Source organism: Neolamprologus multifasciatus, chromosome 14, assembly GCF_963576455.1.
Source record: "Neolamprologus multifasciatus chromosome 14, fNeoMul1.2, whole genome shotgun sequence".
Lineage (NCBI taxonomy): Eukaryota > Metazoa > Chordata > Actinopteri > Cichliformes > Cichlidae > Neolamprologus > Neolamprologus multifasciatus.
Genome location: NC_140452.1, coordinates 6,204,343 through 6,232,318, shown reverse-complemented (window position 1 = coordinate 6,232,318; position 27,976 = coordinate 6,204,343). Strand labels below are relative to the sequence as shown.

Sequence of the window (27,976 nt, the reverse complement as noted above, 5' to 3'; positions counted from 1 at the left end):
TTAAGTGGGGGAACTTGCACAATCGGTGGCTGACTAAATACTTTTTTGCCCCACTGTAACTGACTTGGAACATTAAGCATCACAGAAGACTGAAGTTCCCATTTATAGCAACAAATTGTTTGTTTCTTGTGGATAACTAATAATAATATAATTATTTGTTATTCTCTTTGACAGAATCCAGTATATTAAATTTATCTCTAATCAGTGACAGATAACAACTGTCACAAACTGAGAACCTAATTGTTTCTAAGCATTTTCCATGTGACTGATTGCTGTAACATCTTACACCACCACCCAAAGCTCATCTCAGATCAGCTCTTTGCTTCACCTTCTTCATTTCCTTCTCTATCTTTGTTTTATCTCCCTCACTACCACCCCCTCTAACCTTCCCTCTGTGTATTGTCTAAGCCGGCCTCTTGGCTCTGCTTTAATCTGCTTCTGTCCTGAACATCAGTCAATCACCAGCAGTCCGGCCTGCCACCTGTCTCAATTTCAGTCAGTACATTGTGTAACACTTTACCTTCAGCTGGTCCTTCATCTTTCATCCTATCTGTTCCCCCATCCGTTCTCTCACCAATCACCCGTCTCTCCTCCTAATTTTCTAATTCTTTTTCATATATATCTTAAGTGTTCTAGGAAAAGCACACACTTTTTAATCACCTTTCTATATGTTTCTACAATGTCCACATTCGTCACTTCTGTTAATGAAAGTGCCCGTTAGCTCTGTGTGTCTTTATGTTTAAAGTACATTAATGATTTGTTTAACCTTAACATAGTCCCGCCTTCCAACCTATCTATCTATTTAATCGAGATTAGCATTGACCATAGAGGTGGGTGGTGACTGACTACTTCATCCATGTTATATTATAATTATGCAGGATTGAAAAATTATCTATTCCATATATACTTGACCTTGAAACGAGGCTAGTGAGATCTGAAGCGTAAGAAGGGTGCAGACAGCAAATAAAGCAATCCATCAGGGGGGATGGAGGGAAACAGAAGCAGAGATGTTTGGGGTGAAAAGAGTGATGGGTGGAGATGTGGGGGTAGAGAAATGAGGGGACGAGGGCTGGCGGACAGGTGAGAAGACAGAGAGGTCTGGTGATGGGCAGAGGGCGATCCATGGGAAGAAGGAAAGGATGGGAGAAGCAAAGAGAGAGGGATGAGGAGGGAAGAGAGAGAGAGATGGCTGCTTTAAGGAGATTAGCTTTTTTAGATAGAGTAGATGAGACAGAAGGGGAGTGATGATGGGGAAGTTGGAGCTATAAAAGCAAGAAAAGAGAAAATGTGAGCGCTCGTGAAGAGCCCGTAAATGCTTACAGGGTTTGTTTTACCCCAATCTGATTAATGAGGTTGTTTACTGGCTGTAAACAGTGCAGGATCTAGAAAGTGCAGATCGATTGAATGTCACCCTTAGAGAAAAAAACATAGCATGCTCCATAAAGAGCCCCACCATCTCCGCTCAACCGCATCCACCTGACAAAAGACACAAATCGAATGACACACAAAGTGTTTCTCGAAACAAAGATTACAGTGTTTGATTTATCAAATTGTGCCTCCTTTAATTATGATGTTTGTGTACAGGTGTAAGTGTGTTGGAGTTCTGGTTGGATGAAACTTGACCTGTTTATGAGGCACCATGACACAGGATTTATTCTAAGGGATAAATGAAAACTTAGCAGGAATGAGGCCTAGGTTGATGTAGGTAAGATGGATGGAGTGATGAAACGGTCAAAAGCAAGGGTCAGTAATCACGCTGTGGTGCACTTTTCCAACATTACCGGAACCCAATATTTACTATGTGTACTGAACGCTTGACATCAATACAGCCGCGTATAAACAAATGTAGATTTCATTCTGTGCCACCTTTCGATACACTTGTTCTCAGAGAAATTGAAATCAACACAGAAATCCATTTTACTGCCACTCTCCTCACAGCTTATTGCCATCGGGGTTGTTTTCTGCTTTGCCAAGTAAAGCTCGAAGTGTGTTGCAAGACTATTGACTGCAGTGCAGCCACAACTCGTCAATTGAAAGTATGCCCAAAAGGTGGAGCCGGTCTTCTTAAAATGCACTATTGGGCAACATCTTCAAATCCCAAAGTGTTGTGAAGTGGGAGAGGCTATTTCTGACAGCCAGTTGTTGCAAAATATGTTCTGAAAAATAAGTTGTAATTCTCGAAGACTTGTGGTTAGGTTTGATTTTTGGTTTTGTTGTTAAAACTGCTAAAAAGAACAAATGTTTTTGGGAAAAAAAGCAGAATTTAGCTCTACTTTTTTACCATTTACTTCAGTATAAAGAACAAAAAAAATTCCGTATAAAGAACTAATCAGTTGACTGCTGACTATTGACTTGACAGCTCACTAGACATCAAATATCTTGGCTTCAACTAGATTTCAGCAAAGCTAAAATTACATTTGCAGTAGCTGCAATCACACTACGACCTTTACCATGAATGTTTTTGGGGGGGAAATTCCGTGGCCAGTGTTGTTTCCGTGTTAAGGCCAGAAGGTGGCACTGTGGTAAACTTAAAAGTATTGTATCTGTCAAGTGAGCTAACTAAGACTAAGCTAATTAAGATATCAGTCATACAGAGTGGTTTCGATTACTAGGGAAATGTTTATTCTGGGACGAGTTGGCAACTGATTGCTGGAGGTTGCTGGATGTCACCAGATAAAATTGGTTGCAAATAGGTTGCTGCACCAAAAAGCTTGTTGTGATTGCTTTGGTTTCCAGCAGATTTCTATGGCTTGCTGCAAGATTCTGACCTGTAAAGAAAAGAAGTTGTGCCTTTTGAAATGTGCAGGTCACAGCAGTAAGGCACTGTGCAAGTTTGTGTTGCAATTCTTCAAATGTGACTAAATGGTGAGAATACCAGTATTCCTTGGAAACTACTGGCATCTGCAAATCAGTCACGGGGAGGTTTTTGGTGCACCACAACTTTGTCTTTTTGCGACTAATTTCACTCTAGCGACTCTCAGCAACTCCAGAAACCACTCGCCAGCAGGCCGCAGAATACACACTTCTACTACACACAGTCTGTAGTAATGTCTGGATAACTTCATAGAGACTGCCACCAGCCTCCAGTAACAATTTTTTTTGCCTCATAATTGGTGGTTGCTAGATAGTTGTTGGCAGGTCTCTCGGCGCGTGTGACTTTGGCCTAACTCCGTTGAGAGCTAAAGATGTAGGTGCTTAAAAACTAAAACCACAATCTAAACCTTTTACTTTAAACTTTCTTTTTCAGTTTTATTTAAAAAAGCAGATATGACACCATATTTTGTGGTTTAAATTCCCTCCCAAACATATGATTCACAGTTCATAGCAATAGAGCCCAAGGCTCAGACCTGTATCAAACAACAAACAAAAGACAATTTATCAAGAACTATGTTGGAAAAAAGTTTTATTTTAGTGTTCTTGGGCGAACCTCCAAAACAAAAAAAGTACCTCCAAAACAAAAAAAGCTAGTCATCAACTTCGGGAGGTCCTGTACCTGCAGAATACACAAAAGCTTCTAAACACCATTTATTTGATTATATTCTATTCTACTCTAATTTAAATTTGAAATGGGAAGATGGACTGGGAAGATACGTCCCACTAGACAAAGCCGCTTTGACTTCATAAACTATACGAGATAGACTGAAGTATCAAAAGTGGTCACAGTGGAGTCAGAGGCCAGAATTATACATATTTAAACAGGAGGGTGAAGTACTGATATATCAAGGGGCAAGCAAAGTACATTGGTTGACTGTATTGATGTGTCTCGTAAACAGAGATAACCTCTAATTAGTGCTAAGTAACATGCTAATGAACGATTAGAACAATATTCACCAAAACCAGAGGAGAAATTTACTGCATGTGATGTATCATACAGCCAGAGCTGTTATTAGTCAGATAATTGGAGGGATTATCACACTATATGTTATTGTCATCAACCATTTTTCTTCTTCTCACACCATTTGTCATAGACAGTTCATGACCAGCTCGACTGTGTGCTGCGTGCTTCTATTCAGGATTTTTAAATTACAGTTTCTGAAAAATTCCAGTTTTTCAAGTGATGAAGTCCCACTGAGTTTGAATGGAGCGCAACTTCCCTCTAAACTCTCCTTTATTGACATTGTGTCAGAGTTACCACTCACTCAGTTCTTCCTTGTATTTTGAAGGTTGTGAGTTCAAGTACAGCATAGGCTATTTTTCACAATGATGTGGGGTTTTTCTTTGTATGCATTGTATATTACACATCGACACACTTTTCAGAAACAACCTCACACTATCATGGTGAGTCACAGCAAAGTGCACTGTGGTACAGTTTGGTTTTTTTACGATAGAGACAAACCATTTTTGTCCAATGTTATAATCCTATTTTTTTCTGTTGGGAAGTTGAGCATTTTTTAGGTGATGACTGACTACTTCATCCATGTTATATTATAATTATGCAGGATTGAAAAATTATCTATTACATATATACTTGACCTTGAAACAAGGCTAGTGAGATCTGAAGCGTAAGAAGGGTGCAGACAGCAAATAAAGCTATGGGACTGTAGGAGCTGCTTTGCTTTTGTCCTTTCTTTGGTGGTATTCAACTTAAAAACAGCATGTTATAATTAATGTTGACCTCGCGTTGCCAGATTCCTCTCCCCCCCATCTTTTCTGTCCTTTATTTGTTCCACCGTTGTTTTCAGCCCCTTATCTCTCCAGATACCCTCCTTCTTCATCCTGTTTATCTCGACTAGCTGTTCACTTATCTTGGTCTTCTTTTGAGTGTTGCTATAGTTACTGATGTTAGAGAAAAGGACAACTGGTGTGAGGCAGCAGGGGGCCGTGAGACTGAGCGATTTAAATGAAAGCCAGGTTAGGACCTGCTGGAGTGCTACATGTTGTTCCCAAGTTTAACGCACACACAGATGCATCCAAACATTTGGAAACACAAATAAATACAAATAAAGGGAAAGGTCAAATTATAGAAGACGCTAATTAGCACTGCATTAAAATAAGGACTATCTCCTGTCTTGTTACCAGAAATGAGCCACGTCTCTGGAGTAAATTCTCACATGTGTGACCTTGACCTTGTGTGGGTGGAGGCAAAGATGGAACGCTTCATTCTGCTGGTTTCATTGTTTATGGAACTTAAATACTAAACAAAAGTCTTTCATTCTCACTGCCCCATCTGCCCAGGCCTCCTCCTCCTCGCCTGCCTTGCCCTCTCATTTTGATGAAACACAACACTTTTCATTTCTACTCCTCCATTCCACCTATATCCTTTTCCTCCCACTTTGCTGTCCTCACCATCTCTTCTTGACATGCTTTCTCGATTCACTTCAGCTTCATCTGTCTGACCCTTTCCTATCAGTTCTTCTTTTTCTTAACCTCTTTCTATGGTCTGTTGCTGCCTATACATTTTCTCCCTCTTTCTGTAATTTAGATTTTCATCACACTTTGGTCTCTCTCTGTCTCTCTCAGACTGCCTTTCATTTTATTTCTTTTGATGACTATCTCTCTTTTTCACTTCCCCATCGTTGTCTCACCCCGTCTCTGTCTCTCTGCACCGCTTCAGTCTCTTTCGGGCTCCCTACCTCACAGACTCACAGTTCTCCTCTATTAGCATTCCCCCAGGGTGGCTAGACTCCACAATGTGTCGTGTGTCACCTCAACAAAAGGCAAACAATAAAGAAAAATGAAATGTGCCTTTGCATGGAGGAGAGAAGTTTTAAAGAAGAATAAGGAGAGACAGACAAGTTGGGGGGGAAAGGCGCTGTAATTGAATGAGACAAAAAACAGACACAGACAAATTTGGTCATCCATATGTATGAATGGTACAGAGACCAGACAAATGGATGCATATGAGCCGTGAGTAACTACCCATTTTCCTCTTTTCCAATAAAAAGCAGCCCTGCACAGGTGTGGTGCAGTGCCGCACGTCAGTGTATTCCTGCCCAGCGACACGATTTGCAGAAAATCCACAGAAAAAAGCATTCCCCTCAGCTTTGGTTTGGTTCACAGTTTGTTCTTTTAATATTCAATTCAATTCAATTTTATTTATATAGCGCCAAATCACAACAAAAGTCGCCTCAAGGCGCTTCATAGATACAGAGAAAAACCCAACAATCATATGACCCCCTATGAGCAAGCACTTTGGCGACAGTGGGAAGGAAAAACTCCCTTTTAACAGGAAGAAACCTCCGGCAGAACCAGGCTCAGGGAGGGGCGGCCATCTGCTGCGACCGGTTGGGGTGAGAGAAGGAAGACAGGATAAAAGACATGCTGTGGAAGAGAGACAGAGATTAATAACAGGTATGATTCAACACAGAGAGGTCTGTTAATACATAGTGAGTGAGAAAGGTGACTGGAAAGGAAAAACTCAATGCATCATGGGAATCTCCCGGCAGCCTACATCTATTGCAGCATAACTAAGGGAGGATTCAGGGTCACCTGGTCCAGCCCTAACTATATGCTTTAGCAAAAAGGAAAGTTTTAAGCCTAATCTTAAAAGTAGAGATAGTGTCTGTCTCCCGAATCCAAACTGGAAGCTGGTTCCACAGAAGAGGGGCCTGAAAACTGAAGGCTCTCCCTCCCATTCTACTTTTAAATACTCTAGGAACAACAAGTAGGCCTGCAGAGCGAGAGCGAAGTGCTCTAATAGGGTGATATGGTACTACAAGGTCATTAAGATAAGATGGGGCCTGATTATTTAAGACCTTGTATGTGAGGAGCAGGATTTTGAATTCAATTCTGGATTTAACAGAATGAGACATGGTTTGGTATTGTTATCAGTGTAAGAGTCGTGGTTCAATATATGAGCGAGATGAGGCAGATTTTTTACAACTCAAAGTTTATCTGAAACAGTTTTGAGTGATTTATCATGATACATTCTCTTAAGTATTTTTTGGTCCTTTTCTCTGTTACGCATCACAGTAAACTGAATGACTTTGACCTTTAAAATCAGAAAAACTCAAAGACTTGGAAATCGTGACAGGCAAATTTCACTCAAAGAGAAACTGATAACGAAAAGATGAATAAGAATAAGACAAAAAATGATGCATATTTATATGCAGTTTTACTGTTGCAAGTCTTCGTGTAATTCCCTCTGTATGTGCCATCACACAGTATGCTGTCAGATATATTTTTATCACTATACCATCCCTCACAGCACAGCATGAGCGCAGAAAAGTGTACTTTTCAGATACGCCGTTTGCTAAACAATGGCTGACACTTACAACCCTGAGAAATCCTGTCGTCTTGTAGGGTATTCGTGAAATGCCCAAGAAATGTATGGAAGCTGTGAATATGAAATGCATGCATTATTCTCTGCGAGTGTGATCTAGTCCCGTATCTGATCTGGACCTCATGCTTGTCTCTTTACAGTAAAACACCGGTGACAGTCGCGCTCCTTTTTCATTTGCTGGAGAAAATATGTGTCCAGCGGGAGAGCAGTGTCCTAACTGTTTGTTGCTAGTATATTCATAAAAGGGTGCAAAATACATGCCTGTTTTCAGGTAATACACGTAATCGTAGTGCGCACAGAAGTGGGAATCCATCTTCAAACTCAAAATCAAGCAAGCATTCAAGGTTTCTTTTTCTTACGCGCGCACACCTCATCGAACATGAGAAGAGATAAGTCAGACTGTGATATAGAGGATGCGTCAGCGTGCGTGTCGTGTGATTTAACTCACGAGTGTGAGTTAGTGACAGAGCGAGGAGGAGAACGGAGGTGGGTGTCTAAAGGGTGAGATAAAGAGAAGACGGCCTGAAAACACAGCACATGAAAGCAGAGAATTGTCACACGCCTTCCCCCTCAGGGCCCAGAGATCACCCCCATCTTCCCATCTCGTGACACTTGAAAGACACACCGTGTCCAAGCGGGTCTATCGGAGATAAACACAAACACACAATGGTGCTTTTCCCCAAACTCACACGTGTCACACAGACCACCCGCAGTTTGACAGCCACACGCGGTCTCACAGAGATTGCAGTCGTAAGCACGTCCGTCTCACTCATCTTTATACCTGTATGAGGTTTCCAAATTGCAACATCATCGTTCGAAATTTTATCTCAAAATGATTCTGACACGTTTGACTTCGAACAGGAGAGCTCAACCCAGGAGTGACTTTGCAAGACTGGAAAAAGCAGTCGTTGTGTGTGGTTGTCTGTGTGCTGCACTAAGGTGCCCTCCGACAAATGTTCGTGCCCACACAAACACACACACACTGACCTTCAGTGGGTACCTTAGTAGACAGGTGGTGGTGCCATTGCCTGTTGCTAAGCAATTACCAAGTCCATTACCCCTGCAACATGTCCATAATGTACTTTTTTTCTTCCCATCTGTGTGTGTGTATGTGTGTGCTTGTTTATGTGATCTTTCACTAAAGCAGATGCAATCTACAAAGTGTTTCTTGCTATAAAACACTGACCCTTCTGTTATGCAATTCCCAATTTACATTTACTCATTCAACGCCTCTTAGGTTCAGTTTTTAAAGCTGTTTTTCGTAGTTGCAAAACAGATTCAATTGAATTAATGCCACCTCCTGAATTTGGTCCTTTATTTGGTCATATGGTGAGCAAGTCTGTAACACAAAGCCATGAGATGATAATGCACCACAGAGATAAAGCATCTATGGTGCATTATGAGAGCTGGCTGGCAATTCTCTTTGGGTTTATGTCCGAGTGCCACATTCACTTTGCTAATGTGCACATGCATTCAGTATTACAGACTACACGTATCATACACTCACTTTATTAGTCACACCTTGCTAGTGCAAGGCTGGAACTTTGTTTTCCTTCAGAACTGCCTTAAGTCTTTGTGGCAATGATTAAGCAAGGTGCTGGAAACATTCTTCAGAGACTTTGGTCGATATTAACATGACAGCATCATATAGTTGCTGCAAATTTGTCAGCTGAAAATCCATAATGCAAATCTCCTGTTACATCACATCCCAAAGGTGCTTTGTCGGTTAGAGCTGTTGGCTTTGCAGGGCATTTGAGTAAAGTGAACTCATTGCCATGTTCAGAAAAGAGATGATATGCAGTTTGGTGTGTTTTCCTGCTGGAAGCAGCCATTACAAGATGAGTCCACTGTAGTCATAAAGGGATGGACTTGGTCAGCAGTGATACTGAAGTAGGGTGTTGTGTTTAAATCATGCTCACTTGAAACTAAGAGGACCAGAGTGTGCCAAGAAAATATCCCCCACACCATTACACCACAACTGGCAGCCTGAACCAATGATAGAAGGCAAGATTCACCCATCAGACCACCAACATCTTCCTCTTCTGTAGCTTCGAGGTGCACGTGTTGTGCATTCAGAGCTGCTCTTCTATATAACTTGGTTATAACACATGATTATTTGAGTTACTGTTGCCTTCCTGTCAGAGGTCAGAAGCAGTCTCTGACCTCTGGCACAAACAAGGGTTTCACCCAAAGAACTGCTGCTCTCTGCATATTTTTTTTTCTTTTCAGACAGTTGGGTTTGAACTTCACCAGGTCATCTTGACCTTGACCTGAATGCATTAAGTTGGTGCCATGTGATTGGCTAATTAGATGTAGCTGTCATGCAAGGTCATTGCACGCCTTTTCTGCGTTCTCTTCTGTTATTTGTTCATTTTGTTCATTTTCTTTGTTTGTAAGAGGATGGGAATTCGGAAGTGAGATTTATTATTCGCACATTTGGTCCGTGTGTGTGTGTGAAAGAAAGAAATATGTACGCAGCCTGATATACAACACACTAGCTAAATGCAGCAGCATGTGTTGGCTGTAAATAACCAGCAAGCTATTATAAAAGGTTAGACAACTGCAGCTGGTGCAACATAGTGCAGACTGAAACACACAGATAAATACAAGAGCCACCTTGATCCGCTGCAGGTACACAGACAGATGAACAGACACCTCTAGATGTTAAACAATTCAACCCTTCCTCTTCCCTTCACTCTGCCTGAAAGAGACTGAATGCGATTTGATCTTTAGCATGAGATAGACAGATACCCTCCCCTAACAGTCAGCCTGTTCGAGGAACCTATGTTTGCCCCTAATGCAGAAATGATTGGTGCTTGATGGGATTACTTCTCCCCAGTATTCAATTAAAATCACCCCTCTGAAAAAGAAAAAACACATTGAGGCAAAAAGCATTACTTACCCTGTCTGACTGCTGCCTCCTCCCCTCCCACCTCTTTCTTCCGTCAAGTTCATTTCACCTCTGCTCGTTCAGTGACGGAAAGGGTAATTAAAGTTGAACTTCTCCTGCGCAAACATATGCAGAGAAGTGATTGCGTGCACAAATAGTACTATGTACACTTCAAGAACAATCAAAAGAAAAATGCACATTTAAGAACTTTTTAGGTACTTATGAACTTATTGGCTAATAATTATTATAACTCCCTCCACCCATTTTCACCCCTTGGTTTGTTTTGTTCAGAATTTTGTGTATTTGTTCCTTCATTTACAGAAGCCAAAGAAAATTGTCGCAAAGTAGACGTCTAGCCCTGCCGAGCGAGCAGCGCTTGTCTCAGTCAAGCCTTTTGATGTGATTCTGAGAGTCGTCTGGGCTCACTAATCATTCAGTGGATGTCACAGTTGTATTAATCCTTAACGATGAGTAGCTGGGATGGCAGTTATGTGCATGAGTGAAAATCACTGCCTCTGGAAAGCAGTTTATGCATAATGTGTAGTAGTTCCAGTGATGATCTTATTACTTTGTGTCTGATTTATATGTACCCAAATTACAGTAGTATTTTCTTTGAACACGAAACTAAACTAAACCATGCATGAAGAAAATGACTTATAGGAGGTTTTAATGGGTTTCTTGAGAAAATAGAGATTTCTGTAATATGCTTATTGACTTACTTGGTAATAGTAAGAAAAGGAATTTCCAAACCAGTCTCATGTCTGTATGCTAAATACAGCCATTATCTAAGCACAGCACAGAGAGCTAAACTGCCAGTCTATGAATGTTGATTTTTTGCACCGATTGAAAAAACACATTAAGAAATGTTAACTGGTGAATTTGTGCTCAGTGGATTTTATTACTTTTGCACGTTCTCCTTCATTTCCATCTTTCTGTGAAAGCTAATTCACTCTCTCCCGGCTATAGCTTCACTCTAAGGCCAGTCCACAGCCTGTACATCTGCCCCGCCACTGTGGTTTTGTAGGGATCGTGTTTTGCAAGCACACAAAGAGGGATGATTCTTATACTGTAGGCAAGAAAACTCATTCGTGTGTTTTGTATAGCCAGTGTTGGGGAGTAAAGGAATACATGTACCGCCGTTACGTATTTAAAATACAAAATATGAGTAACTGTATTCCGTTACAGTTACCGTTTAAAAAGGTGGTATTTAGAATACAGTTACTTTGTTGAAATAAATGGATTACACGGCGGTACTTCCCTGTTTCATATTGTGGCGGGTCAGGACTGTTTGGGTTTTGTTTGACAGCTACGTTCTGTTGCTTTCAGGTGGCAGCGTTACGGTTGCCATGGTTACAGGGTGACGCTCTCTCTCTGCGTGTTTCCTGGGTGAGAGAGGCTTTTTTGTTGTTGTTGTGCTAAGCTAATAGGCAGAATGCTACAGGTATAGCTCTAAAGAATGTAGCATCATAGGCAGTGTAGTCCGTGCTGCAGGGAGAATGGACTGCCATACACGTCATGTGTCTGTGAGCGAGGGAGGGAGAAAAAGGAAAAGTACGAGCTGTCATCGAGCAAAAACGGGAGCTGGAAGCATGTAAATATAATAATAACCACTGCAGCCAAGAAGAGAGCCTGACGAGCCCAGTTGTAAGTAAGCTATTAAGACTCGACTGTACGCCGTGTTCGTGTTTTCCTCCAAAAACAATAAGTTCCGTTGGAGCAGCCTTTCAACACCTCTCTCCGTCTTTCGCTAGCAAAGTTGACCCAGACAACAAAGTAAAGCTAGTTTTCAGCTACGAGCCCGACACAGAACCCACCGTATTAGTCAGAGGTCCCTTTACTACGGTTCGGAGCCGCGGACCTTCAGTAACAGTAATAAATCACAGCAATAGTACATTCATGTAGTTGTAAACAGCATGATAATGTATTAAGTAATCCAAAGTATTCAGAATACGTTACTCTCATTGAGTAACGTAACGGAATACGTTACAGAATACATTTTGGGGCATGTATTCTGTAATCTGTAATGGAATACATTTTAAAAGTAACCTTCCCAACACTGTGTATAGCAATATAATGAACTGGCGATCTGTCCATGTGGTCCCTGCCTCTTGCCCTATGATATCTATATAGGATAAGCTCTCCAGCTTTGAACTGGATAAATGGACGTTCATTTTATCACTTTTTAGCAAGTTTCAGAGTGTAACCAAACAGTCGAAATTCACATGACAGAACTTACCTGTGTTTTTTATTAGGTATGTTTCTAACTGTTTGGTGCAGCAAAATAGTTTTCATCATGATCATTTTTTATATTCACGACTATCTTTCACTTCATGCTACGACTTTATTTTATTATTACCTGCGTGTCTTTCTTTTTCATGCTCGTACACATGCACTCATCTTGCTCCTCTCCCTCTCTCTCTGGGTAAGGGCCCTGTGGTAGAAGTGGTGATTTATGGTTTATGGCTGCTGGCTCCAAATAGGATGTTTTATTCAGTGGTGGGAGGAAGTTGCTGCCTTTCTCCACTGCATTCTGGAGAGTTGCGTTAAAACGGCATTAACACAAGCACACACACAAACATGCGCAATTTAGAAGGATGATTTACCGCCAACACTGACATTTCTGCTTTAAGTTTATGACATGTTAGACGAGGAAAGATGAACTGAGCGAGATGGACAGATTGACAGCCATTTAAGGAGAAGAGAAACGGAATAGAGGGTAACTTCTGTAGCTACTGTGGACTTGACCACCCTGTGTGAATACGGTATGTGCTTAAAGTCAAGGTCACCCCAGCGGGCTGCATTTCCATAGCTGTTGTCAGCTCACATGCTGACAGCTACGCATAGATTTGTGGGCAGAAATGGAAATTTTTCAGTTTCTCTGTTTTTTTTTCTTCTTTCTTTATTTGCATTCACGTGTGCGTCCAAATGTGTTGGTTCGGGTTAGGATGCAAGAATGTAAATGTGCATGTTTATGCATGCGCCGAGTGGATGCAGTGGGAAAGATCATGCTTCTGAAAATAGTGTGAATATTCATCAGCTATGTACTGGTGACGGTTACCCATGTACCTGTCTCTCAGAGTCTCTGGCGGTTGCAGCTACACATAGACACACATCTGTAATTCGGTGACGTTTGCTATATTCTTCTTCTGCGTCGGGATACTTGTTCACTGTCTCGTTTTTTATTCACACATCGGATTCATGCATGCTTGAGTTTATATCGATGCCGTGTGTTTGTTTGAGGGTAGGGCATCCACTGATTTATTTATTGCTTCTGTCCCTTAGAGACATCCTGTGAGCAGGATAGACTGCAGCTTGTCTCCACTCTGTGTTTATGACCTCCAGTTGATGTTCTTGTGGCAGAGCTCCCAAACTCTATGCTTTAATTCCAGCAGAGGTCCTGGTGGAGAGACAGGTGCACTAAACATGACTTATCCCTCACCTGAGTCCCCTACGATTGGACGCTTATTGAACTTCTGTGTACATCTGTGTGTGTGCATGTGTGTGTTCGCTCGTGCTCCTGTGTATATGGCCATGAATGCGCGATTGAAACGCACGCACTTTCACACACATATATCTCCGGAACTAATTTCAACTTCATTCTCGTTGTGTGATCTGGAGAGCAAAGACAAGTCATGCAATAGCTCAGCATGGAGCCGTAAACACAGCAGGTGAAATGGTGCTCAGGGAGCACACAACTCTCCCTGAGCTCCCCAGGAATATTCAGATAGTTTTCATTTTCCACAAGATTGACTCTGGTTGATGGCCACTCGATATGAGATTGGGACATAGCAAAATAAAATAAGGGGAGCCACACCAAGAAAGGGAATGTGTGTCTGTGTTTAACATAAACCTTCCTCTGTCTCTCGTTGAGGCGAGTTACAAGCAGATGGTTTTCACGAGGAGTGACAATATGGATATTTTCTTTCTGGTTGTATTGCTTTGACGGGGGGGAGGGTTAACCTGTTGTCCAGCTCATTTGCCAATTATTTTTCATTATGGCATAATAATGTATTTAGTAACCTGCATTACCTGGCCAGCTTGTGTTTTTTTATATGCACTGCAGGGCAGAATAACAGCGCGTGAGACATGCTGGAATGAAGTCAGCGTTAAAAAAAAAACACAGACAAAATTGTCATAGTTATTTGAAATAATGGCAAGAAGGACAGAATGTCATATAGAAAGCCAACAAAAGAGTTTTTGATGGATAGCTGAGGATATGGATAAAAGATAATTGGTTGTTCAGAAAGTAAGAGTATGGAAGCTTTGGCTTCCTGTCTAAACTGTAGCTGACCTTTGTTGAAGGAAAAATATTACTGAGTCCACCTGTCCTTCAAAATCATTGTGTTTTTCTGTCTTTTCACTTTTCTCCATGCCTTTATGCCCCTAACCTATTTCTGGACATCTGTGTGTTTGCAAGTTCTTTTAATTGTGTGCGGTACGCCCTTTCCCGTGTTGTTACAGCTTCGCTCGTAGTGATAAATCTAGTTATAGTGTTGCCATAGGGGCGGATTGCAGAGAGACAATCCCCCCTATTAAAGCTTACTATTCTTAGCTCAAGCAATCACAGCACTCTCATTATTACTCAATAGGATGGAGGCATGCAACTCATCATCTCTCATCATCTGTACATCCCCGGGCAATAAATGCACACATTAAAACTTTGCACATGCACATTCACATCCTCTGCTTATTATATACTATTGTAGCTGATGTGTTTTTGTATTGTTGCAGAAGTGAAAGAAGCAGCAGGGTGCGGAGGAAGGGCTTCATCAATACTCACTGTAACATGAGTCCCAGTGCTCTTATAGTGCCTTAGTTTTTACATTCAGCAGTGTGAAATTTATTTATCAGTTTTAGATAGTCTGATGCTTTTATTGTGTTGTAATAATAATCTACAATGAGGGAACCTCTGGGGATTACTAAAAACTATGTTAAGATACAAAAATACAGACAACTTGGACTTAGACTTTCCAGCTTGTTCCAGCAGCACAAGTAACAGGAAGGAAAGGTAAATCAGGGATGTAATTAGAGATGTAAAAAAGCCAAAATGCTATACTATGTGCAGATGGTTACTATATACAGTAAATTACAGCTTTACTGTAGAGTTTTTTATATGTACATAAATGCAGGGGGAATGATAATAATATACCGATACTTTTAGAGAGTTTTCATCCTGTGTGTGTATGTACAGCCTGGATGCTGTCGGAATGAAATACCTACGATAGCGTTCAGTCCTGTAACAGTCTACTGTTAAAGAAGCTGCTCAGAGGTGTTGTCCATAATGAATATTAGCTTGGCTAACATCCTCCTCTCACCGGGGCTGCCACGATTAGTCGACTAGTCACGATTACGTCGACTATCAAAATCGTCGACGACTAATTTAATAGTCGACGTGTCGTTTGCTTTGTAAGATCCCAAAAGACGCAGGAATAAGTAGTAGGATTTAAGAGTGTAATAACGGACTGAAACAGAAGATGGCAGCACTGCATGTACAAGGATGCCAGCTGCCGTTAAACCTCGAAGAAGAAGAAGCTCTGTCCCAGAATTCATAGCGCGGCCCTGCTCAGTTTCCAACAATGCCAGCAGCTAGTTAGTTTTAATATTACTTATTATTCTTTCTGGGTCACAAAATAAACGTTTAACATATTTTCAGGCGAGAATGTAGCTGTGTAAACCTCAAATATCTGCTCGGTTTATCAAGACACCACATATTTTCAAAAGCGCTCTGATGTTTTCGGAGACGTCTTTTACCCACTAGCTCGATAGCTAGTCGGGGGCTAGGCTCACTAGAGCTGTGAGAACACCGGACTCCCGGTGTCGTGCCAAATTAGGTATCCCCGACAGAATTTGTTTCCCCTGCGTCGGGAGCACACGCTGGACTGTCCAAATCACGGACAAACAGTATCCCGCATTGTTGATTTTCAGTTTACAAACACTTCTTATAATGACTAACTACTCCTGACATTTTTGAGATGTTAGCTCTTTATACAACGAAGTTATAGTGGGATACAAATAATATCAGGCTGATCCTGCCACAATTTGTTCCCCCTGTGTAAATCACGGACAAACAGTATCCCACATTGCTGATTTTTTGTTCACAAACACTTCTTATTATGACGCATTACTCCTGAAACTTTGGAGGATTTAGCTCTTTATATAGTAAAGTTATAGGAGAATAAAAATATAAAAATAGTTATCAGCCAAAACGTTAATGGTTTGTTAAAATAATCCCATCTGATACCCGTGAGCAATAAATATATAATTATATAATGTTGTAACCCTCAAACTGAATGGTAATGTAATGATACTAATTTTTCACTTTTTCACAAAATGAAAACATCAGTACTTCTTGCGTGCTCCCAGCACAGGGGAAACAAATTCTGTCGGGGATACCTACTTTGGCACAACACCGGCAAATAGTTTTCAAACCCGTCTTTCGCTACTCAGGTTAAACATGATATATAAGTGACTTAGATAACTTAAAAATGTTATTGTTTGGCTTTTTTCAGTATTTTATTTGTTCCTGAGTAAATCGGTTTGGCTGAGATTAAAGTTATAGTTTTTACACAGCTGAATAAACGTCAAGCAGACAGCTGATTATCAGAAGCGTGAGATGCTCGAGAATATACTCCGGTGTCCTGTTACATTTTAGATAGCAAGGAGCAGACGGCTGCGTTTATTAAGCTCCACCGAAACAATCTGCAAATTTCATTTAAATTTAATAAACTATCATCTTGTCTTTATTTTTAGTTAGCACATACCTTAAACACTTAAAGCTGTAAGCTAATGATAGTTATATAAGAGCAGATGCATGCTGCTGCAATAAGCTGTACGTTTTACGTTTAATGGATGATGATCTGATTAGTCGACTAATCGCAAAGATAATCGGTGACTAGTCGACTATCAAAATAATCGTTGGTGGCAGCCCTACCTCTCACCCACCTTCTCAGTGGAGTCAAGGGGGCTGTCCAGGACAGAGCTGGGCTTCTTTACCGAGCCTTTTCCTCTCCCTCTCCGTGCTGCCACCTCCCCAGCAGGCAACCACATAAAAGACACCAGAAACCATCACAGTGTCATAGAAGGTCCTTTACAGTCTAGTTCAAGACCATTTGTTTTATTATGACTAAATTATTTAATGTGTGATAATGGCTAATAAAAGCATTTGAAGCTTATACGAAGCACACAGTAATTGCACATCACTTCAAATGTGACAGCTGGTGGTTTGCAGACATTCCACTGGTTGCCTAGGTGACCCTCTAACGTGTTTGCTGCCAGCTCATATCTCAATCAACAGTATTCTTCACTCTCATCTGTAGCTACTTCAGTCGTTGCCTGGAAATTGAGAAACGTTTGTCTTGGGTTCCGCCCACTTCCTGCCGCCAGCGGTTATTTGACCCATAGTAGCTTAAAGTTGCAGAATATCATTCGTTTTGTATAGTCTCTGGTCACAGCATCATTCCAGTCTATATGCAATTTAATGCTTTGGAATATAAAGTAATATTATTATTTTCAGAAGACTAGATTTATTTAAGTTGCATGATGTTATTGATGGGCATCCATCTTTAAGGACAGAGTCAAAGTAATGAAATGCATGATAAAGAGAGATGAATGGTCCTAAACTTTTCAAAAAGCTCTGAGAGAACATCACAGACAGTTCTAAAAAGAAAACATCTGGGCCATGCCGTCAGTGTATCAGTCTGGTGATCTGTAGCAAGTGTGACGTGAGACTCTTTATCCACCTTATCTGAGGCTCATCTCTACAACTTTGCTCTGCGGGATTTAACTAGAAAAAACTTTTTTAGATTAAAAAAAAAAACCCTTAAGATCTCTGGATTTGTCTGAGTAGTTCAGAGAAACAGAATGAGACACAGAGAGATAATGAGAAAGAGAGCCGGGAGGAACAAGCGGCACAGCTCCTCACCTCTCCCTCTCCCTGCTCCCACTGTCATGAGAGTGTGTTCGTGGGTGTGTTGGACAGGCGAATGGCTTGTTTATGGGCAGATTAATTGCTTTTATGGCCTTTTTTCACCCCGTGAATTGTGCTGGGTGTTTTAATGAACACCCACACTCCCTGCCTGCCTCATAAGCCTGGTATGCCATTCCCACTGCTGATTTTTAGAGCAAAGCCAAGCTTTAGATAGAGCCCAGCAAAGCTAATTGCCTAATGCTCACTCCACAGTAAGGAGCACAGTTGCGTTTGTGTGCGTGTGTGCGACTGTGCACCGTGCCTTCTTAAGAGGCCCAGCACAGGTGGGTGGTTCAATCCGAGGCCCACAGGGCTGAGGGTGACCAGCAGCTAACTGGACCGTGACTTTAATAATTTCCTGCTGAGCTGAAGAGAAGTGAGCCAGGCTTTCTGCAAGCTACTGTCATGGACACAAAGATGTTTAAAAAGACCTTTCAAGAACAAGATACAATGATATCTTTGAGCAGAGGCGAGCATTTAGTAAATACACTGAAGGAATTAAGACGGGATAAAGACATTTAACAGGGCAGCTTTACATGGATCAATTAAAAACAGTAATGGAAAGTCTACTTGCTAGTTCCCTGTCCCTTTTACTTCTTGCTTCATCACCTCTAACAGTGCAATTTTGGGTTTCTCTTTTCTACTCTGTTCTTTCCTCCTCTCTTCCGCTACCTCTTTCCTCCTCTCATTAATTAGGTCTGCAGGATTTCTCTTGCTTTTGGCTTTCTACTTCATTAAAGCCTGAACAGCAGTGGACCATTGCTAATGGACAGTCTCAGCTCTAACTCACAACTAAAGCCCAGCGTTAATTGTTTGCTTTGTGCAAAGTATACGTGTGTGCGGCTGTATTTGCAAGTACTGAACTGTGTGCATGTAGTGTGAGCACAAAGGCTGTAAAGAAAACAGGCTTTATGTGTCATTTATTTGATTATGTGTTCAGAAAGTTGCAAGAAAAACAGCTTGTAGACTGAAGCAGCCATGATGGCCCTTGATTTTTGTGTTTCAATCACTTTTGTAGTTAAAGAGGTGTCTTGTTAGTTAAGCGAGACCTGGTAAAATTACTCCAGTAATGTCACTCTGGTATCTCAGCTTTGGCTTGGACTATACAAATTTAAAACATAAAAACTGAACAGTTAACTCTTCAGGCTTTAACTGTTTTAACAAAAGATAAAAGCGAGTTACATTATCAGTCTGGATCCAGTATCTTTATAGTTTCATGTTATTGAGTTAAAGTCACGATGACTTGGTAGAGTTTGCAGCCTTTACTTTAAGCGCTATGCCTAATCATTTTAATGCACTTTAGAGGTCTTTAACATAACTTGTTCCGGCCTTGTTCAGATGCAAAATAAAGATCTGAATAGAACCATATCACCTGAACTTAAAAGCCCTTAGGGAGCTCATATTCCTTACTCTGCATCTCTTTTACTACTCTTTCCACAACTACCTTTACAATCCTATTAAGCAGCAATGCCGATCCTCCCATTTGACCATAATGCCTAATAAAAACAACTTTATGGTTGCATACATTTACCTTCAGCCCTTTGCATATATATTGCTCTTCATCCAACAGTGCAGTCGTTAGTACTGTGGTGTTATGCTCAGCTGCCGTGGAGGACAGGTAGTATTGATTGGTGCTGTAAAAGGAGGAGCTGCTTTACAGTGTGTTTGTTCTGGCATGTTAACGGCTGGCTTTACCGCTCTGATTACGGCCCACCGGGAGCCTGTTAACTACACATTGGAAATGCTGCTTGGAAAAAAGGACACAAGGAAGCGACGGTGTACATTTCCTCAGGCTGTGTGTGGCTTCACAGTGAAACAAAATGATTCCCCTGCCTGTGTCAAAGGATACATTGTTGTACTTTGATCTTTCATATCTGGTTAAAAGTTCAGGCCTAACTTTCTGACAATTAAGATCATTTCAAACTTGGCTGATTTCATCAGTCTGTCTGTCACAGGACACCTTTATGTTGTAGTGTTGAAAGTGATGCAGAAATCTTACGAGCTGTGACCTTGTAAGACTGTCATTTCTCCATTAAAAAAGGCATGAGATTAATGCAAATGAGTCTTAAAGGATCTTTATACGCTATTATATTACAGTTTTTTACAGCCGCTAGGACACATTTCTCAATACTTAGGTCACTTTTGCAAAACTCTTCACACAATTCTCCTAACTGACCTTCAGCTTGGCAAAGCAGTTCATTTCACATTCAAAATGCACTACAACTACCAAAACACTTTATTCAGGTCTCAAATAAACTCATTCTTCCAGAACACTAGCAAAGGTTGACAGCCGACAAACACACTTTGTCACCCACAAAACAATGACCTAAAAAACACTAACAACATGTAGCATTACAGTGTTTTCTTGTGTAAAACAAGGACACATCTCTGTTTATAATTTCAATATATGTCACTGGAATGAATCAGACATCATGCAGAATTCGTTAATATTTGTTTATGTATTTTTATTTTTTTGCACTAAGTAATCCCAAAATACAAGAATTTGTATCCACACCATCCACTGATACACATACAATAGTAATGCTAATCTACTCGGTCTTCTCCATTTGGCCACAGGTTCTCATCCACATCACATCTTATGTCATCTAGGGCAATACACCAAGGAAAGAATAGAGTAACACCTGTGTAGATGTTCATCTAAAATGAGAATCAGCTGTGGCTGGTTAAACTGCATTTTTAGATTTAAAATATGTTTCAATAAAATATTGTTGTTGAATTTTGCTGTCTTATTCAGTTTTGCATTATGTTATTGTTTTGACCATAAGTTTAACCGTTTTGAAAACAGTATGTAAGTAGATGCAAAATGTCCTGTACGTACAAAGATTTTTGGCAGTTGTTGTGTCTGAGTGAGAAAATAATTCATGAAATTTGAGAGATGTAGTCATTGAATGCATTTTGTGCCAAAACAATGATAACTGATCCTCAGTTTAGCCCACATAGACTTCTGTTGTGCTCACTGTGTGAGGAGTTTTGCAAAAGTGACCTAAGTATTGAGAAATGTGTCCTAGCGTCTGTAAAAAACTGCAGTATGTCAACATGCAAAGGGCACAGTAATATCATATGACTCAACTTGGGTGTGCTTTTGTTACACTGAAAGTCGTGTTGCCCCTCATTGGTTTACGCCTGAATGCCTGCATCGCTAACAACATTCTCTCATATGAGTGCAGTTTTTGCAAATAAATTGATTGTTATTCTGGTGCGACAAACCCCCCCACAGCTTGCGGTCTGAGTCTGAATTTCTAATTTGATAAGTGCAAAGAAAAAAGATACACTGCATGCACAGAATTATGTTTTTCCACAGTGGACCGGTTCCTGCTCCAATCTGACACCACACAGATGCTCAGTCTGTTGCCTCGACAACTGGGGACCTCTGTGTGTGTGTGTGTGTCCCTGTGTCTTTGTGCATGTGTGTATGTTTTGCTCTCGACTCTTCTCACCTCTTGCAGCTGGCATTGCTCACGGTGTGGCCCTTATCCACTTAACTGAACAGCTCCTTTGACATTTTAGGTTCAGCTAAATCATTTTAGCTTTTACCCCCTTTACCTCTCTTGCCTATTAACAGCATCATTCCATCTTCATTTATTACTGTTTGTGTTCGTTGGCAGTGATGTGATTTTTCACCTTTTCTCCATGGTATTACATCTTTAGGTTGTCTCCTTGCTCCATTTCCTCTTCTTGCAGTCCGTCCTCTCTGTCTCTGACACCATCAGTTATTAACCTAACTCCCAAGGCAGAATGAAGGGCTCTGTGTCTCTGTGTGTGTATGCGTCTGCAAAAAAGAGTGCCATAGAAAAAGTATAGGCCACCTCTAGTTGCAGGGTCACTCGGGGACGACATTGCCAGTGTCTGGACACCGAATCCCAATGGACACTGTGAAAAATCTGCACACACACACACACACACACATGGAAGCAATAAGACACACTGCCTAGTCAGGAATAGCTAGAGATAACAGCACCTGTTCTCGGGTTTTACTATCGCTCCCACACACAAATGCAGGGTGTTCCGACAGGTTCTGTGTCCCTGTGGCAGAAGAGAGCGATGAGGATGTGAGCCTGATGGCAGAGATGGCGCCGGCTGGCTGGCTAGGCCAAAGAACCCCAGGGAGGTTTGACTGATAGAAGCTGCCTCCAAGCTCTTTGGCTAGCGTGTCTGTGTGTGTGTGTGTGTGGGAGAGAGAGAGGGAGGGGTCTGTGTAGCACCGCAGATGGTATGACAGTATTTAAATTAGTTAGGTTACCATCAGTGGAAGACCACATCATGACAGCTTTTTGGCTGAAAGGTGGATGGAATAACTCCTGGCCTCAAGGTTATTAAGCTGGGGGAACCTCCAGCTAGATTTAGCAGGAAATAATTTATGCATGTCTTTATTTGTTTGCTTGGTGGCTGACATATTGTTGATAGATACACAGTCATACATCAGTTTCTGGGATTGAATTAATATGAATGTGTGTTCAGTCAAGCACTGGACTAATATTTCAATTACTGTTTTATACCATTAGAGGGACACAGTCTGCAGCACATCAAAAACAAAAAAACATACATCAAACTTTGACAATATTTATTTATTTTTGACAAATTATCCTGCGTAATATCTTGGCTTTACTTGAACCAACAGCTTTATGACTTTATCAGTCATAATTAATATACTACAAAACTTTCTAGCACTCTGAGGTTTTCCTTTTTTATGACAGCAGTGAACATTTGCTAGTATTTTACAGAGGTGGGAATCACCATACATCCCACGATACGATATTATGACAATACTTAACGCACGATACGATATTGTTGCAATTTTTTAAAATATTTTGCGATATTCAGATTCTGTACATAAAGGTAAACTTTATCAATATACATTTTATCTAATATCAAAGTCTCACACTCAGTCTTTCTCTCATTTCAGTTTTATTGTTGACAAACTGAACGGTTTGTATCACAGTCTAGTCCAACTTAACTGAATCAACCATCTGGTACAATTATAGCTATTCTGAACTATGCAGTTTATGAAAACTATGCAGCCCCTTCAGCAACTGAAGAATTTGAAAGTAAATTAAAACAAAATATAATTTTACATTAAATAAAAACATGTCTTAAATTAAAATAAGTAAACTGTCATGTTTATTGCTGCCAAAAAAAAAGTTAAATTTGGACATTTGGACAGTGAAGGAATGTCAGGATTCTTGCTCAGAAAAAGGATCAACATGCTCTGAAGTCAGAGCACAAAAACCTTTTTTGTAACAAAATATCGATTTCTGCTGTCCCTGTATCGATACATTATTAGCAAACAAAATATCACGATACTACACAGTATCGATTTTTTCCCCCACCCCTAGTATTTTCTTATTGGAAGCACATTGTTCTATTTATTCTACACAAATGTGTGTTGTCTGTTGTGATTTCATTTAATTGAATATGCTTATCCTGCTTTGTCTTAATTACTTAATTTTGATCTATGATTTGAGCATTTAAACTGACCGTGATTACCTGGTTAAATCACGTGTGTGAATCCCAAAACGTTGAGTCTGTTCATCTGGACGTAGCGTTTTCGTTGTGAAAAGCGTTTCGGTACTTATCTAAAGTGACTTCTTCAGTCTCAGAAAGACCATCTCATGCTCCATCTCGTCTTTATGAGACTGAAGAATCAACTTTTTGGGATTTCCTCACCTGGATTGAGTTTGCAAGACACGTGTGTGAGTGTTAGTATGTGTTAATGGATCAGTCAAGGTACAAGAGACAGATTTACACTCGTACAGGAGAGATGAAGGCCACTTCCCAGGAAGGCCATTTCTCTCTTCTCCGTGCTGCTCTGGCTAGTTGGCCTCGGTCCAGCTTAATTCTTTCTCAGCACACAGGCCAGTTCTTCCGCCTCCACATCCCTTCTTTCCTTTGCCAAGAAAGAACCTTTCACCAATTCTCTTCTTCTTTAATACCTTCAGCAACTTCCAACTACATCGTTTATGCAACATCCAATATAAAAGAGCAAAATATGAAAATTATCTTAAATATACAGCACTTCTGATTGATCAATCTTCTGTTTCCAGTGTGCAAAACAACACAAACAGTCATTTTTATGTTTGAATTCATGTCAGGTAGAGCCATTCTTTATAGTCCCATTTTAGAAAATGTGATGTGCAGCCAGGTATTAAAGTATTAACAAGATAATAAGGCAGGAACTCCACAGAGAACTGTAACACAGCAAAACAATATTGTAAAAGCAAAACAAAAAATACTAAAATAAATATATAAAAGCAATAAAAAGTATAAAAAAAACCCAATGTAATATGTGTAGCATCAGTTAGCACAAACCAGCCTGTCAACACCACCTTAAAACCACCTGGTTTTGAGCCCATGATATAATAAGAAGGGTAATGGTAAACTGCCTGTTTAAAAAAAATGTAAACACTCACAGGTTGTTAATCAGAAATTTTGGATATTACAGAACATGAATCAGCTGTTTTAACATCTTTCAGCCTGTGCAATTTAGTTTGAAACACTAAACTTTACATGTGGGAAACAAACCATCCATTGAACTAAGAAGATTATTTTACAGAATAGACAATATAAACATATTTAAAATTAAAGGAATTTGGAATGTACATTGTGCCGATGGGTTTAGAGTGTTTGGAAGAGAGTCCTGTCTCAGTCAATTATAGATGATGTGAGAGGGCGGGTGTGTGTGTTTAGGGCCCGGATGGCTTGGGGATAGAAGCTCCTCTTGAGTCTCTCTGTCCTTGCCCGGATGATGCGGAACCTTCTACCAGATTCATATGGCCAGGATGCACACTCCTCAAGTAGCTGTGGCCAAGCTTTAAAGCCAAATATATAATAAATGTGTAGCCATGTGAGTGACTGGTAACCAGTCCCTTGAGTACCTCTTGGCCTGTGACAGCTGGGATTGGCTCCAGCCCTTTGTAACCCAAAGTTGGATAAGTGCCTGAAAAAGAAAGATGAACGATGAATGGATGGTTGGGTGATTATGAGTAAGTAGTGTTCTGTCATGACAGCTACAATCTGAAGGGCAAGAGCTCAAACTCTTAGGTCAGAGTTGCCAGTAAAGGGTGTCAATATTGAATGCATTTGGCCTTCCTAGACACTTTCTGCCCATCCGTCATGGCCGTCAATGGCCCTATGACCAATACCATTTCAGGTGAAGTGTATACCTGTATTTTCATCCATTGATTGATCTTTACATAGATCCGTACACACACGACAAAAAAGACCTCCAAAACAACTACTAGTCCACTGCACTCTGCTTTGTCTGTCCTTATTCCTAATGCCAGTATATTTCTCACAGTGTGATTAAATCGCTGACTTTCCTCTTTATCATCTCCACTAATTGTGTGCTTTCTCTTCTCATTGCCTCCCTGTGCCTGTCTTGTTTTATTTTCATTTATTTTCTCGGAAAGTTGAGTTAAGGAGAAAAGACCGATGAAGGAAGAAAGCAGGGATAGAGAGAAGAGGCGAAGGAAGGGAAGATAATGAAACAGGTCTTGTGGTCTGTATTTGGCTGCCTTTAGCTCTATTTCCTCTGTTGTTATTTCCTGGGGGTTCAAGGTCTCTTCTGCATCAGCATCCCTTCCTGCCTCCCTACTCCATCCTCTCTCTACTGTGCCTGACTTTACCATAAATCCACCAATACACAGGTTCACATATACACAAACACTCACACCAATCAATACAAGCCTGCTTGGCACTGCCAAAGCCTAAAATGACTATAGATTTTCTGTCGACTCTGCCACTAAATTATGCAAACCTCTGGTTTATGTTCCGGTACATTTTTGGTATTCCTTCTCTAAAGCTGGGATGGTGGTTTTCCATGCAGATCAGAATGGAAAGATACAGGTATGGATAGCAGGAGAAAATACTTTCAAACAGGATCTAATAAATTATTTTCCTCTGTCAGTGCGCCCCAGGGTGGCTGTGGCTACACTGTAGCTGCCATCACCAGTGTGTGAATGTGTGTGTGAATGGGTGGATGATTGTGTATAGTGTAAAGCGCTTTGGGGTCCTTAGGACCAAGTAAAGCGCTATACAAATACAGACCATTTACCATTTATTTTAATAGCACGTTGAGCTTTTGGTTTGGTACACAGTAACTGCAAAATGTTTACTGCTACAGGTCTTAAAATCAATACCATGTATTAAAGTCAATGTAAATGTCCCTCTGAGTTCAGGATTGTGTTTAAGTGATGAATAACGCACTCCTGATGTTTGCGTTGCAGTTTTTGTTTTTCAAGCTCCCATACGCTCCCATCCCATTACCGGTCACAGCAGATGGCCCCGCCCCTCCCTGAGCCTGGTTCTGCCGGAGGTTTCTTCCTGTTAAAAGGGAGTTTTACCTTCCCACTGTCGCCAAAGTGCTTGCTCATAGGGGGTCATATGATTGTTGGGTTTTTCTCTGTATCTATGAAGCGCCTTGAGGCGACTTTTGTTGTGATTTGGCGCTATATAAATAAAATTGAATTGAATTGAAAATACGCACAATCAAGGATCAAAAAACAGTGATGAGAAAAATGACGTGAAGGATGAGGTTTTTAAATAACCTTTTTAAATAACTTAATGTTGATCTATTGTTATGCTAAGTACGGAAATAAACTTTAAATCTAAAAATGAAATTCAACAAATTTATGACTGCAAGTAAAATATGGTAATTAGGCATCTTGATAAAAACTTAATAATGTGTTTTACTATCTTTTTAGATGTTTTTGGAAAATACAAATTTGAAAATGAATTCCTAACAACAGTAATTATAGATAAATATCATTTCAATTTAAGAGTTAGCACGTACTAGTGTACCGTTAGAGACCCATTTAACACAACTATTCTTGCACTAAACTTTTCAGTTTGCATGCTGATTAATTCGTTTTAGTTGTACTTTCTTCTTTTCAGTAAAACAATAAATAAGGATTCAATTCTGTGTGTCAGCTTGTGTTAATGTTTGTGACGCGTGTCTCTATGTTAGTGCCTCCTTGTGTGCTTGTAAGTGTGTGCGTGGATGCGTGTGTGCATATGTGTGTGTGCTGAACTAGGCTAACAGTTTGTCTGGTCAGGCTTGTGACAGTACCATCAGTAACTCGAAGGGGAAATTGAAATGATCGCCTCATTCAGTCTCCCAGCACCTCTATTACTCAAAACACACACACACACACACTCATTTATACTCTGCTTATCTCTACATCATGTTGTTTAATTTTCTGGTATCTCTTTCTCTAGAGAGAGAAAGTGTTTAATTGGATTTCTGTGTGTGAAACTGGTGGATTCTATAGCATAAAACCTACTGTCGAGGGAATTTGGAAATGCAAAGGTGACTTCACTGGCTCTCAAAACAAATGACAGTTCAGGGAGGTCTGGGTTCAGTGGAGCTGCAGTTGTGCTTTCAGTGAACCTTTTTTCATCTGAGTAAATGGAGAGGAAAAGACAAAGTGGAAAAAAAAGAGAAGGGGAGGAAAAAGCTTCTTGAAACAGTCATTGATCACTAGTCAAAGTCCTTGATTCTGCCTAATGAGCTGCTTGTTCCTTCTGGGAGGCAGAGAAATGAGAAAAAAACAACACTGCCTGTCACACTGAAATTAAGCAAACAGCCAAACAAGATATTTTTATAAGCCTAGTTCTATAATATAGTAAGACAGTGGTTCCTACACTGTTTTACACACACTATTTATGTACTACGTTTGTGTAAGTAACACTTCAGAAGCACAGGACACTCTTGCATAGTTATTAAGTGGGGAACTTATATATCAATATATATAATGAATATTAAACACCTAGAACCAAAGCATCAGCTAACCACTTGAGTGTGGTGATTTGTCTTAGATGCGGTCATACATGTGTGAGCTGCAAAAATATTTCTTTGTGCAGGTTTCTTTACGGCCCACTT

The 27,976-nt window shown here is 40.5% G+C and overlaps 1 protein-coding gene and 1 long non-coding RNA gene across 3 annotated transcripts in view; both read left to right on the top strand.

The window, feature by feature from the left end:
• The window catches only part of schip1 (schwannomin interacting protein 1), a 275,998-nt gene that overhangs the window by 68,318 nt on the left and 179,704 nt on the right, over positions 1-27,976 (top strand). The gene's annotated exons all lie outside the window — the stretch shown is intronic.
• Positions 63-27,552, top strand: LOC146503351 (uncharacterized). Its single transcript, XR_014868602.1, has 2 exons — positions 63-4,395; positions 4,531-27,552. It is a non-coding gene; the product is annotated as an uncharacterized LOC146503351 (long non-coding RNA).